The sequence below is a fragment of the Mastomys coucha genome, unplaced genomic scaffold (assembly GCF_008632895.1).
Source record: "Mastomys coucha isolate ucsf_1 unplaced genomic scaffold, UCSF_Mcou_1 pScaffold2, whole genome shotgun sequence".
Classification (NCBI taxonomy): domain Eukaryota; kingdom Metazoa; phylum Chordata; class Mammalia; order Rodentia; family Muridae; genus Mastomys; species Mastomys coucha.
Window position 1 is genome coordinate 1,541,151 of NW_022196902.1, and position 13,323 is coordinate 1,554,473.

Below are 13,323 nucleotides of genomic sequence, written 5' to 3' on the forward strand. Positions count from 1 at the left end.
AGAGAGAGAAATGGAGTTGTATGTATCCAGCCAGGCATATGACATGGGAACAAATGCCCTAGAGAGTTGAAAGTTGTTGTCTTTAAAGAGTTGGAAGCCAAGCTGGGTGGTGGTGGTGTATCCCTTTAATCCTAGCACTTGGGAAGTAGAGGCAGGCAGATTTCTGAGTTTGAGGCCAGCCTGGTCTACAGAGTGAGTTCCAGGACAGCCAGGGCTACATGGAGAAACCCTGTCTCAAAAAACCAAACCAAAAAAAAAAAAAAAAAAAAAAAAAAAAAAAAAAAAAAAAAAAAAAAAAAAAAAGAGTAGGAAGCCAGGATCGAAGTAGGATGAGAGAGGTAAACCCTTGTTTAAATCAGGTTTATCATGCTGCCATCTTTAAAAGATTCTACAAACACCGCTTTGTCAAATATAAAAACTAAACGCAGAGCACCATGCTAGCAAAGGGGAAACTGTGAGTGGGTCAAAGCAGAGGCAACGAAATTACCATGAACTTTTGTAAGGCTAAGTTAAAGAACGCAGGAACACAAAAATGGTTTGTTTTATTAAGTCCAGTAGCATGTCTGGTGGACAGTTTGGTGTCTTTGGGAAGGAGCTACTGGCCTGAAGCCTCTGGCAGGTTAAGAGCCACTCTGAGCAGTAGTATCTTAGAACACACTCTATCAAATGGATGGTGTCTGCATGTCACCTGTTAGTTCATAGTCTGGAAGCTTCATCTTAGGAATTTAAAGCATTTGGACAAAATAGCCTTTGTCTTGCTGTCATTTTTTTTTTTTTATTAAAGTAGAAAAAAATTCTAAAAGTTCTGAAGCAAATATAATGTTATGATTTTAGTATTGGCTTAGAGACAATTCCACTAGGCTCTTCCCAGGAACCTAGCAACAGCTTACAGCATCATCTGCCACCAGATGCTGGCCAGGCATATAAGAGGATTGCTCAGCTCTCTCTCTCTCTCTCTCTCTCTCTCTCTCTCTCTCTCTCTCTCTCCTCTCTCTCCTCTCTCTCTCTCTCTTCTTCTTCTTCTTCTCTCTCTCTCTCTCTCTCTCTCTCCCTCCCTCTCTCCTCACCTTCTTTCTCTCTGTCCCTATATATTTCCAGCTGGCCTCTTCCTCTCTCTTCTCTCTCTTTCTGTTCTTCTCTGCCCCCCTCTTCTCTGACTTTCCTTTCCTGCCCCCCTTCTCTTTCCTTCCCCCACAATAAATTTTCTTTATACTAGGCCTATCTGCATGATGTGGTTCCTCAAGGGGACATTTTGTCAGGGGCCTGCCAAAATGTAACACTTATAGTAGAGGAAAATAGTTAAAATGATTAAAATGCATAAAAACCAACTCCTTATTTCTCTGTGTTTTGTTGAGAATCCGCATCTACGTTTGGCACTCTGCTCAGAATTTCTGAGACTTTTCCACTTTTATGTTTTACTTTCTGCAGTCCTGAAGACTGAACCCAGAACTTAGTGAATGCTAGGGAAGTGTTTTAACCCTATGCTACAACCCCAGCCCAGACCTTTTCATTATAGAGATTCAAAAAAAAAAAAAAAAAAAAAGTGATGGTTGATCTTGCTTGTCAATTTTGTCTAGATCTGGAATCACCTAAAATGCAAGCCATGAGGCACACCCATGAGGGACTTTCTTGACCATGCCATTTGAAACAGGAAGACCTGCCTGTGCCTTGTGGTTGCAGCCCAGATAAAAGGATGTGGAAGAAGGAAGGAAGCTTTGTTTTTTTCCTGTTTGCCCTCACTCTTGCTGGCAAGTTCATCCCTTCTGCTGCTGCATTCCTTCTTATTACTGATATTAGCAGTAGCTTCTTCAGGCTTCCAATGTAGACTCTGGACAACCAGCTCTCCAGGACCTGTAGAACTTTAGTGTCTTACTGGGGTTACTTGAGGGACAGAACATTTACATGGTTCTCAGCCACTCTGGTACCTTATCATGCTAGCCATTTCTAATAACCACCCTCTAATTCATATACTTCTCTCATCCTATCCATCCGAGAATCACCAGCTTAGACAAAGGAGGCATGGGAAGCCTGACAGTCACAGGCTACAGGCGAGGTGGTCCTGAAACCCTGTGCTTGCTACCTGAGAGCAGAACACAACTGATCTACAAACTAGAGGAGAGAAAGTATTGATGTCCGTGTTCACAGAGTCCTGGCCGTGGCTGCTGACAGACTGGGAGGCTTCAGCTGCTTCCGCTCAGCTTGACAGAAAGCCTAGTTCTCTAAAAGTGAAGCAAAAATACACTTTTCCCGTCTGGAAAAACAATTCTCATGAGAGCTGAAGAGTTTATTTCAGATCAAAAAAAAAAAAAAATTAAGAAGACATAAAAATCCTGAGAAAATTTTAGGAGGCTAGAAACTTCTAATGCTAGAGTCTTTAAACAGTTAAATACTGTAGAAGTTATGGTATTAAAATATACACATGTGAGGTTGAAGCGCTGCCCAAGAGACTCCCTGTTTCCATCAATCACCCATGCCTTGCATCCGTGTGTCTGTCTAGACATTAACCTCAGCCATTACATTTTATAACTGATAAGAGAACCACACATGTTGGTTTTGAGCGTTTAGGCAATGTATAGAAAACGATCTAGAAATCACTTATAATCTTGTACCTTAGTGGCAGTCACCGTGGACACAGTGAAGATACAACTCAGGCCTTTCTAACTGTGTACAGATAAAACAATCAATATGTTTCCAAACCAGAATCATAGACCTACTTACTTTTCATTTTCATTACCATGCCATAGATTTTGCCTATGTTATTAACTTTTAACAACATGATGCTAATTTTATCTAAAAAGTTTGAGGAATGTTCCGAGTTTTCTAAACATCCTGGCTCACTACAAAAAAAAAAATAGCTTATATGGCTTTTAAAAGAAACAGTTGACTTAGGAATACTTAAAACTTCAAACAGCATGCAAGCTTCATATTTCTAACCTTGAGAAAAACATGTTTAGTTCCATCTGATCTACTTGTGCAAATATAAATGGGTGTTATTGACATGTACATGACTTGAAAACTTTGATTTTTGATTAAATCAAGAAAACAATACCTTTATTGTCAAGCAGATCTTGATAACCTACAGTGGTTGTCCTTGATAAGTCTCCATCATTATTAGATCCCCTCTTTAGGAAGGGACTTAGTAGCTTGCTCTCTAACCACAACATCATTCAAACCCAACTCTCTCTTTCATAGTGTACCCATTCCTCAGTCTTCCAAGGAAGTGCCCACTAGAATGAAACTCAGTATGCCAATGTTTCTGAAGATGTCCCTGTGATCAACACTCCTGAAAGGGAGAAGCCCAGGGAAGCAGGATCTACAGAGGGAGAAGCTGAATCTGTGACTGAGTTTCAGCTGAACCTCCCTACCCCACCCCTGCCACACTCTAGGGATTTTTCAGGGTGGGATGTCACCAGTTGAGTCCGTGGCTTGGACCTTGAATATTCCTATTTCATTTGATGCTTGGAGGTGGTGCCCTCCCCTGTACTAGTGGCTCTTCAGCGAGGCAGTGAGACACAGGACTTGATAACTGAATGCCTGGAACAAGCAGCTCTATTGCAACCGAACTAGCAAGTTCTTCCTTCCTGAAGAGGACTGTGGGCAGGCCGTCATAGCGTCTTTCTTCCTCTGGGTTGAAATCTGGAACATATTTCAATCTTAGTTTTGTTGTTGTTGTTGTTGTTGTTTTTAACTCAGCCGTCCCCTTTCTCTGTGGTTGGCTGCCCCCATGTTTGGGGACAATGTTGGGTACATGTGGAAGAGCAAGATGCTTGCTTCAGAGCAGCTAGGAAATGAAGTGAAAGAGGAACAGACTAAGGTCCCAATGTCCCCTTCAAGAGCATTATCTCTAGCGATTAGACTTTATCTGTTAGGCCCCAACTCCGGAAGATCCCATCATGTCCCAGCAGCAATGTACTTTAGCAATAAGACTTTAACCTATGGCCTTTAGGGACATAACACTTACAACTCTGGTCCCACTTTTTCATTAGTTTCTTTCAGCATCGCTATACCCAAATCCTCCAGGTTCTCATTCCTTCTAGCCTCCCTCCTCCCTGTCAGGCACAAGGGCTGGTTGGAAGCTCTTTGCGGTAGGCAGGTCAGGATAAACCACCTCGGCTTGTTGCTCATTTTGTCCCCTCTTCTTTTATTTCTCCATTGTGTTTATTGAAAGCGGTGTTACGCTGTCACTGGGAGTTTATCTCAGCCAGGTTCCTGGCTGTAGAGAGAAGCATCCCTCAGTGCGCAACTCTCTAAATCTATCCAAGTGGGTCATTCCATTTTTCGAGAGGAGACAAAGCTGTAATTTTCAGAAGACGAGTAACACCATATGTCTCCATTATGCGATCTCGCAATGGCCGGATCTGAGGGGTCAGTCACTGACTCTTTTACATGTCTGACTTGGAAAATAGGAAGGCAGGCACCTAACTCCCTCCCCCAATGACTCTAGCTCAGCCCTAAAGGACAATCTCTTGACAAAAACAGTTTGATTTTTTGATTCATAAAAAACGGGTTTCTACTTTTCAGCATTTGCAAATAGTCTCCCCGAGAAAAGACACCTAGTCAGCTGACACACCTTTTCTTGTAGCTTCTTCCTGATAAGCCATGTCACCCCAGCCTTCTATGTTAGGTGTTAGACTTCTTTGTTATGTACCAGAAGACCTTGCAAGCGAACAAACCCAGGTACTCCCCGGGATTTACAACTTGGGGCTGGGGAGGGAGAGGATCACACAGTACCTGATCAGCCAATCAGGGAAGACGAGGAGAATAAGTCATGTGGTAGGCACTGCCTGAGAGGATGAAAAAATGAGCTCAGAGCAGCCAAAGACGCAGGATCTATGGCTGTCCTCACGACTGCCACCAAACTCCAGGGAAAGGTTCTCTGTGACACCCTAGTTTGAAGACTCCGCAGGAGGAAACAAAACTCAAAGATGAAGGCCTCTTGTGGTCCCAGCTCAGGCATAGCACCCAGGGCCCTAAGAACCTTCTCACCCCTTCTGCGATCCTGTTGTGAAATGCCTTTCTCCAAAGCCTTGAAGATTTAAATCTCTAATCCATTTCAAATTTATTTTTAATAACTTCAAATAAATTCTTAATTTCCAATTAAGAATTTGAATTAGAAATTCTCATTAAAATTTAACGTTCTGATATGTTAAGATACAAGAGATGCTGGCCCGCTGTCATTTAGTTTTACTCCAATACATAATCATCATAGGGATCTGAATGTATATGAAATTAGATTATTTTATCTATGCTTTACTGGAAGTAATTCACAAGTATAAGAAGACTGGAGCTGTGGGAGATACTCTAGCTGAAGCCGGAGAATGACTGGGGACCAACTGGTGTTGTTGGGTGGGTGTCTGGGAGAACCCAGGGTCAAGGCAGGCTGCCCTGGTGAGGTCAGAAAAGATGGGAAACTTGGATGAATTCTTCTGCAAAGAGGAAAGTACACGGCATGATGGTTATCTTATCACCCTGATTCAGTCATCCACAATGCATGTATGCGTCCTAACATTACACAACATCCCACACATACACATGCAGCTTAGTTGCCTAAAAATAAAAAGCAGTTTATAAATAAGTGAGGTTGATGGCTGTTCACAGCTTGCGGAGGATTCCCAGGGAACCAGAATGTCTCCTCTAGGAAGGCTTATCTGAGATCTTGATGAGCCCTGCTGTCTGCTTTGGAGAGGCCAGTGGGAATAAGAGGCTGGGAGAGTTCTGAGGAGCATGCTTCAGGGACCCCTGGGTCTTCAAAATGAGTTTAGAAAAACAGGGTCCCTTCATGGGGCACTGATGGTGGCTGTGATATTGGTGGGGTTTGCAGTCCTATATCCCTTGTGTGACACCAACAAAGCTGAGACTGTCCTGTAAATACTAACAGCTGTGCCAGGACCACAAGGAGCCCCCACATCCTCTGAATGTGGCCTAGTTCTGAAGATTCCCAGGATAGTCATTCCCACCCCTGACACCCAACCCTAGCATTCTGCCTAGCGCAATAGAGGCTATTTTAAAATTTCAAACTAAAAACTTAGAAGTATTTATTTTGTTTTGGAATGTGTGCCTGTGTGTGTGTGTGTGTGTGTGTGTGTGTGTGTGTGTGTGTGTAGGGTTGTAGTTGTGTTCACATGTGTACAGCCAGTGCCTCTGGAGGTCAGAAGAGAGTGTCAAAACGTTTGGACTTGGAATTAGAGGTGGTTGTGAGCTGCCTGATATGGGTTCTTGGGATAGAACTCAGATCTTTTGCAAGAGCAGGACGAGGCTCTTAAATGTAGAGACATCTCTCGAGCCATGTTCTAAAAAGCTGAAGGCTTTCTGAAGCCAAGGCTTTGTTTATGCAGTACATAAGATATTCTGAACCCAATACTTTGTTTATGCAGTACAAAGGGCGTTTCAGTGTCTTTTTCTGCCCTCAATTAATTTTATAGTTTCATTTTCTCCAATGACTTTTTAGAAAACATTCTCAAAAAAAGTTGTGTGCAGCTTTTTACAAAAGCCAAATGGTGAGAGCAGACTGCCTGTCAGGAAACTGGTGGCTCTTCAAGAAAGATCTATCCCAAATATGGAATATTATTTACCCATATAAGTACTGATATGTAATACAATGTGGATATACTTTAAAACTATGCTAAAAAGCAAAACATGAAACTTTATATATTACATTATTCAATTTATGTGCAATATTCAGAACAGGCAAACTAACAGAGCCAGAAAGTAGCCTGGTAATTTCTGGGGGGCTGAAAGATGAAGTAATGAGGCGGGAGGGGAACAATTTCCAGGTGTGAACGGGGTTTTGCTTTGGAATCATGAAAATGTTTTAGAACTACATATGATGGCTACACAACAAATATCATTGAATTAACTTTATTTATTTTAATTAATTATTTTTTATATGTTTGGGAATTTTGCCTGCATGCATGTCTGGGCATCTATGCATTCAATGCTCACAGAGGCCAGAAAAAAGTGTTGGATCCCCGGGAACTGGAGTTACAGCCAAGTGTGAGCTACCATGTGGGTGCTGGGAATTGAACCGAAGTCCTCTGGAAGAGCAGGCCTGCTGTTAAGTGCTAAGGCATCTCTCTAGTTCCCTTAATTTTTGTTTTAACATGATTGTGTAGCATGCATTTACTTCATTTAAAAGAAAGAGGAAAGAGAAGTCCTATGAAGAAACAGAATAAACAATAATAACTGATATCAGCTAGAGTCCTCCAACCCCTCCCTCCCTCCCTCCCTTCTTTCCTCTCTCCCTTCCTTTCATGTTAATGAAGATCAAACTCAACAAATTGTCAGTAGTGCTTCTGTACTTGCCACCACAGTGAACATCAACCTGCCCATGATTTTCTGTTCTCCTTTGAGGGTGTTGTTGTCTTCTGCAAGTTATTCAAATATAAGCACACCTTTGCCCCTGCCACACAAAAACCTTATGTGCGTTCCCAGTCTTCTGAAAGGGTACCAACTGCTGAAAACTTAGAAGCTAACAGTATTTTCTTAAGCATCTCCTACCCCAGCACCTGTCTGATGAGGTCTACTGCAATACCATCAGGGCCCAGCCTCCGACAATCATGAGCTCAGCTGATGCCAGGGTCTGGGACCCAGGTAACTTCCCAAGCACAAGTGTCAGGTGGGCTTAAGGGAATGAAGGACTGCAAGGCACTTCCTTTCTCCTTCAAAGCAACTGACCTCCTGGAAAGAAGTCTGTCTTGGAAGTGGGGGTGCTGGCATAGGGGGAGCAAAATTCTTCCCTATTCTTTCAAAGCTTGCCTCTTGCGGTAATGGGTCATTAAAAGACAAAAGAGGGCATCAAAAGAGTAGAGTAGATAACTGTGAGCCATTAACCACCAAGGGAAGACAGCCTTAGACTGAAAAGGTGGATTCAGTAATGAGGTGATGTCAACTCAGGCGCCTGTCTTTCCTTCACTTCTATTGTACTTCCAAGGAGGTACATGTCTGCAAGATCTCTTGTTCTTGTAGTTCCCACTCTAAGAACTTATACATTATTTATTTTTATTTGGGTTCTGTCTCTCCTGGAATGTTATCTTGACAGACTTGCCAGTGATTTGTTAATTTTTATTTTTAAAGATTGCGGAGTCTCATTTACTCGGGAGACACGAGCCGACTTCTAAATTCCCAAGCTGGTTTTAAAATCTCAAGTCTTATTCTTCCTTCTAGCGTGGCCCTGCTTTTTTCCCACCTCAGCATTATGTCTGTGCGATTTGTGAATTGTAAACAACAATCATTTTTTAATGTTCTTAGGAAAATGCCTTGGCTGCATTTCAAGCCATTTATGTATTCTTCTCATGATGTTATCTGTAATTAAGCTTCGGGTAATTAACATTTCCCTCAAAATCAGTATCTCTATATCTTTCCCCCTTGTTTGTTATAGAACATTAAATTAAATTCAGCACAGGCTTCCTCTGTGTCCTTGTTCTGATCATGAAGGTCAACTGAGTTTTGCATTTTTCCCTACTTGTAAATAATAAGATGATTATGGACCAGAGAGGAACATTTAATTTAGTAAACCCAGAGTCTAGACAAGGAAAGAAACAGTATGTTCTCAGTTTCCCTCTCCTCTTTCCACTATCTTTCTTAGAAGCCTTCTTGCCCATGCCCTGGACCCAGGCAGCAACCTGGACTAGTGGCCAAGAACTGACTCCAAGGCACTCTTTGCGGGCAGACACTTGCAGGAGCAGTTTGGCTATGGAGCTGCTGTCTGGATAGGATAGGAGACTTCTTGTTCAGGGGCGGTGATAATATTCTTGGAAGTAGCTCACACAAACCATTTGCCACTATTTTGTTATAGCTCTTAGGAAAATAGGAGCCATGCTTTAAATCTAAATTCAAGGCAGGAATGCTGCCTCTCAACGAATCCATTTTTTTCCTTTCTGTTCTTCCGGATGGGGGCCTGCAGCTGTGCTAGTGAGACCTCTCTAAGGCACATGGGAGAGGAGGACAAGCCCCCAAACCCTTGGCATTGGAGCCGAAGGACAAGCCTTCTCTAGACTTTCCTTGAAGAATTATGAACCATAGGAGGAATAGCAAATCGCATGCCGGGAAACAAGGTTCTTGCTTAACCTCTGCTTTTACAAATCAACAAGAGACCTGTCGCCACATTTAGTGGTGTGATTCTGGAGCTCAGGGCTGGCTCTGCTGCTGGACATGGGTAACCCAACCCTATCATTCTATGGGGACAAATCATTTGTTTTTTTAAAATCAAAGTGAAGTCCATTATGAAAATTCAACACCTATCTTCCAAAAGGAAATGAGTCTCTTTCAAAGAGCATTAGGATATAAGTACTAAAAGGTAACAAATAAGCTAAGGAGAGTAGGAAGTGAATTAGAGCTCTTCTAGTCACACAAGGAAGATAATGACTCATATTTACTCAGGAGATGCCTAAAGCCTTGGTACGAGCACTAAGTGCCTCATTAGTTTTGTAAATAGTCAATGATGCAAAACCAATCTTCCAAGGAGGGTCAAGAGAATTTCCCATTTCTCTGGACAAAGATAACCAGGGAGAGTAGCTGTAGAGATTGCTATTTCCTGAGAAACTGCAAAGCCAGCAACCTGCTTACACTGATGTTCTTTAGAAGCACAGATCACCCATATATAACCTGGAGAAGAACCTTTTCCCAGTGCAACCTTTTATGGTGAGCAAGTGATCTGTACAATATAATCTATGTAGTGCATCTATATCCATAGGGCTCCTCTCTCTCTCTCTCTCTCTCTCTCTCTCTCCCTCCACACACACACACACACTCACTCATATCCACACATGTCTATTGAATGTTATGATGTTGTGGCCTTCTAAAACTTACAAGTTGAGACCCAGTTCTCCAGGTGACGGTACTTGAATGTGGGACCTTTGAGAGGACACAAGCATGCATCCCTCACAAAGGGATTAGTGCCCCAAGAGGCCCCAACGTGCTTCTTTGTCTCTTTCACTGTGTGAGGTTAAAGGGAGAAGACTGCTGCTGTCTATGAAGCCGGGAGTGTTGTCACTGAGCCTGTCCTCCCTGATACTGGATTTCCCGGCTTCCATACCTGTGAGAAATAAATATCTGCCATTTGTAAGCCACCTAGTGGCCGGTATGTCTGCTGTCGACAACATTATCCCAAGGGGACTAGATATGGGGATTTTCCTTTGGGCAAGAGTTGTCCTCAGACTACAAATCAGATGTGCCCATGGTGGCCAGCAAAGTACCCTTTCCAGAGGCTGTGAGTGTTCTCTGGACAATGACTAACATGTAGAGAAGGGAGAGATCCAGAAAGACAGTGTCTTCACAGGTAGAGTGGTCTCTGTGAACAGCAGGTGCCCGTCACTAGGACTTAACAAACCCACAAGTCACACCTAATATGATTTGTCAATCACCACAGCTTTGCAGTTTATCACACCGCTGTTCATGTTTCACATAAAATTGAAGACTGTACAAAAAGTATTTAAAAATTCCTTTGCCTTGGGGCTGGAGAGGTGGCTCAGTGGTTAAGACTGACCATTACTCTTATAGAGGACTAGAGTTCAGTTCCCAGCATCTATAGTGGGAGTGTCACAATTACCTCAGGTCCAGGGGCTCTGATGCCCCTTCTGGCCTCCATGTATACACACGCACACATAAACATCAAGGCATAAATAAACATCCCAGTTGTGGAGCTATTGCAATTGTTAGCTGTGGGGAGAAGAGTCAGTTTTCTCTAAGGCATAGCGTCTGGGAAGCCAACCAAGCTGCAATGGAAGATGTCGTATCCTAGATTACTAGAACAGCACAAACCGTTGTTGTTGGGTTTAAAAAACAAAGGACACAAAGCTGGGTGTGTGGTGAATTGGGAGGCGCTGTGAATCTTGGAAGAGCCAGCGAAAGGGGTGAATATAATCAAACCACATTGTGTGAGACTCTCAAAGAATTGATGAACATTATTTTAAAATTTCTTTTCCTTAATACCAGTGAAATGTACACAAAAAGTTAGTGATATTTACCTTAGAAGCTCACCTTAGCCATAAATCCAGAGGCTACCATTGAATGAAATTTTTTTCAGACTATATATTACATACTTAAGTTGAGACAACATGAAAACCACAAGTTCAAGTACCAGATATCTTTATTTTTTTTCTTTCTCAAAATCATTTTCATTTCTGAAATGTCTTTGCAAGGGACCAGCAGCTTTCTGAGCAACAGGATGGAGAGAGAGAGACAGAGAGAGAGAGAGAGAGAGAGAGAGAGAGAGAGAGAGAGAGAGAGAGAGAGAGAGGGAAGGAGGGAGGAAGGGAGGGAGAGAGGGAGGGAGAGAGAGAGCTGTGTTTCATGGTGAACATAACCGGGTTTTCCAAAAGACAAGGGACTGGATGTTGAATTTCTCAAATGCTTACATTCATCATGCTATATATTGGCCACATGACTGAATAAATAAATATTTATTTTATCAAATAAATATTTTTATTTTTAAAAAATGTAGGAACGTTTATTTCAATGAATTTTGACCTACAGAATTCTGTCCTCAACATGAATGACTTCTGGGAGATTTGAGAAAGATTGAAATGGGACAATGGTTAATGCTACTTGTATTGTACATGCATGAAATTAAAAAGTGCTGTTTCCTGTGGTTTATGGTACTTCCAAAATATAGAGATTGAAACTTAACAGCTAATGTATGACTAACAAGAAATGGGGCCTTTTCAGAAAGAGAAGAGCAGGTGGCAAATGTTCTTGCTTCGTGTATGGGATGAAGGCCTTTAGAACAGATGCGCTACTCAGCTGCTGCTCTACTGCCCTTGAGATGACACAGTGTCCCTTCCCTCAAGAAGATGCAGTAATATGGCTCCAGCAAGAGAAAGAGGCCATCTTCTCATGAGACCTCAGCAATAGTCTCCTGACTTTGCGTGGTAATAAATCTGTTCTTTATAAATCACACTCTGAGACTCGCCCAAAGGCTCACGGGCTAAAGGCTAGATCCCCAGGGTGGCAATATTGGGAGGTAGTCGAAACTTTAGGAGGTTGGGCCTAGTGTAAAGTCTTCAAATCATTGAGGGTTTGCCCCTGAAGGAGACTGAAGGGCCTCGTCTCATCCTCTCCTGCTTCTTAGATGTAAGATAAGATGTTAACTTCATTGCATGCTTGTCAGCATCAGCATCTGATTTTAATCTCTGGCCTAAAGGAAATAGGTTCCCCTGACCATGGGCTGTCATCTCTAGAACCTTGACTCAAACTTTTCTTCTAATTATGGAGTTCTTGTGAATATCTTATTTTTTAAGGTAGTCTCACTGGGTATCTCCAGTTGGCCCACTGTGCCGCAGTCCAGGCTGGCCTTAAGCTCACAGAGATCCTCTACTTTTGCCTCCATTAAGTTCTGTGGCTAAAGGTGTGTGCCATGCCATGCCTGGCCATGGGTATAGTTTAAACATACAAAGCTGACTGCCACATCTTTTCTGGAACATTTTGTTGTAGCAACACAAATGGATTAAGTGGCTATTCCTTCTACAAAACAGTAAGAATTTGTGGCTGGGAATTATCATCTTGTTTTTAGGCAGGGCTAGGCTGCACAAATTCATGATTTCTCTGACTAGCCAGGGAAGTCATGTTCTTTGCCTGGCTGGAAACCACCCTGAGGGTCTAGAACAGTGATTCTTAATCTGTGGGTCACAATCCCTTTGTGGGTCAATGACCTTTTCCCAGGGATTGCCTAAGACCATCAGAAAACAGATACATTTATATTGTAATTTATAACAGCTGCAAAATTACACTTGTGAAGTAGCAATAAAAATAATTTTATGGTTGGAAGTCACTACAACATGAAGAACTGTATTAAAGGGTGGCAGCATTAGGAAGGTTAAGAACTGCTGGTCTAGATTATAACACTCATGTGCAGCACATAGACTTGTGTAATAATGAAAGTAAAGGTGACTGTGGGCCCAGCTCAGTGGCAAAGTGTCTTACCAAGATGAGCTAAATAAGTGTGCCACCACCATGCAGAATAGGAAAGAAGAGAGCAAGGGGATATGCTTCTAAGACTAACAAGTTCTGCATTTAAATTTCTAAGAAGGAATAGTAGATTTGTGCAGCTCAAAGCAGATGTCAAGAAATTGCAAGCTTAGCTCCTCCAGGGCATATGCTTGAGTCCCTGAGTAATGGAGCCAAAAGGAAATAGCAAGTAGAAATGAAATGGCAGTTTTACAGAAGGCTGGGTGAAGCTCTGGGAGCTCTTTACAGTTGCACAGTGAGGTCCAGTATTTTAGATGGGCATGGGCAGAGGTAAAGTGTGCTAAAGTGATGCTTTGGGAGTGGGACTGATAGCCTATGGACCAATGGGGAGGAAGGCCAGGTATCCTAATTAAGTTGTGG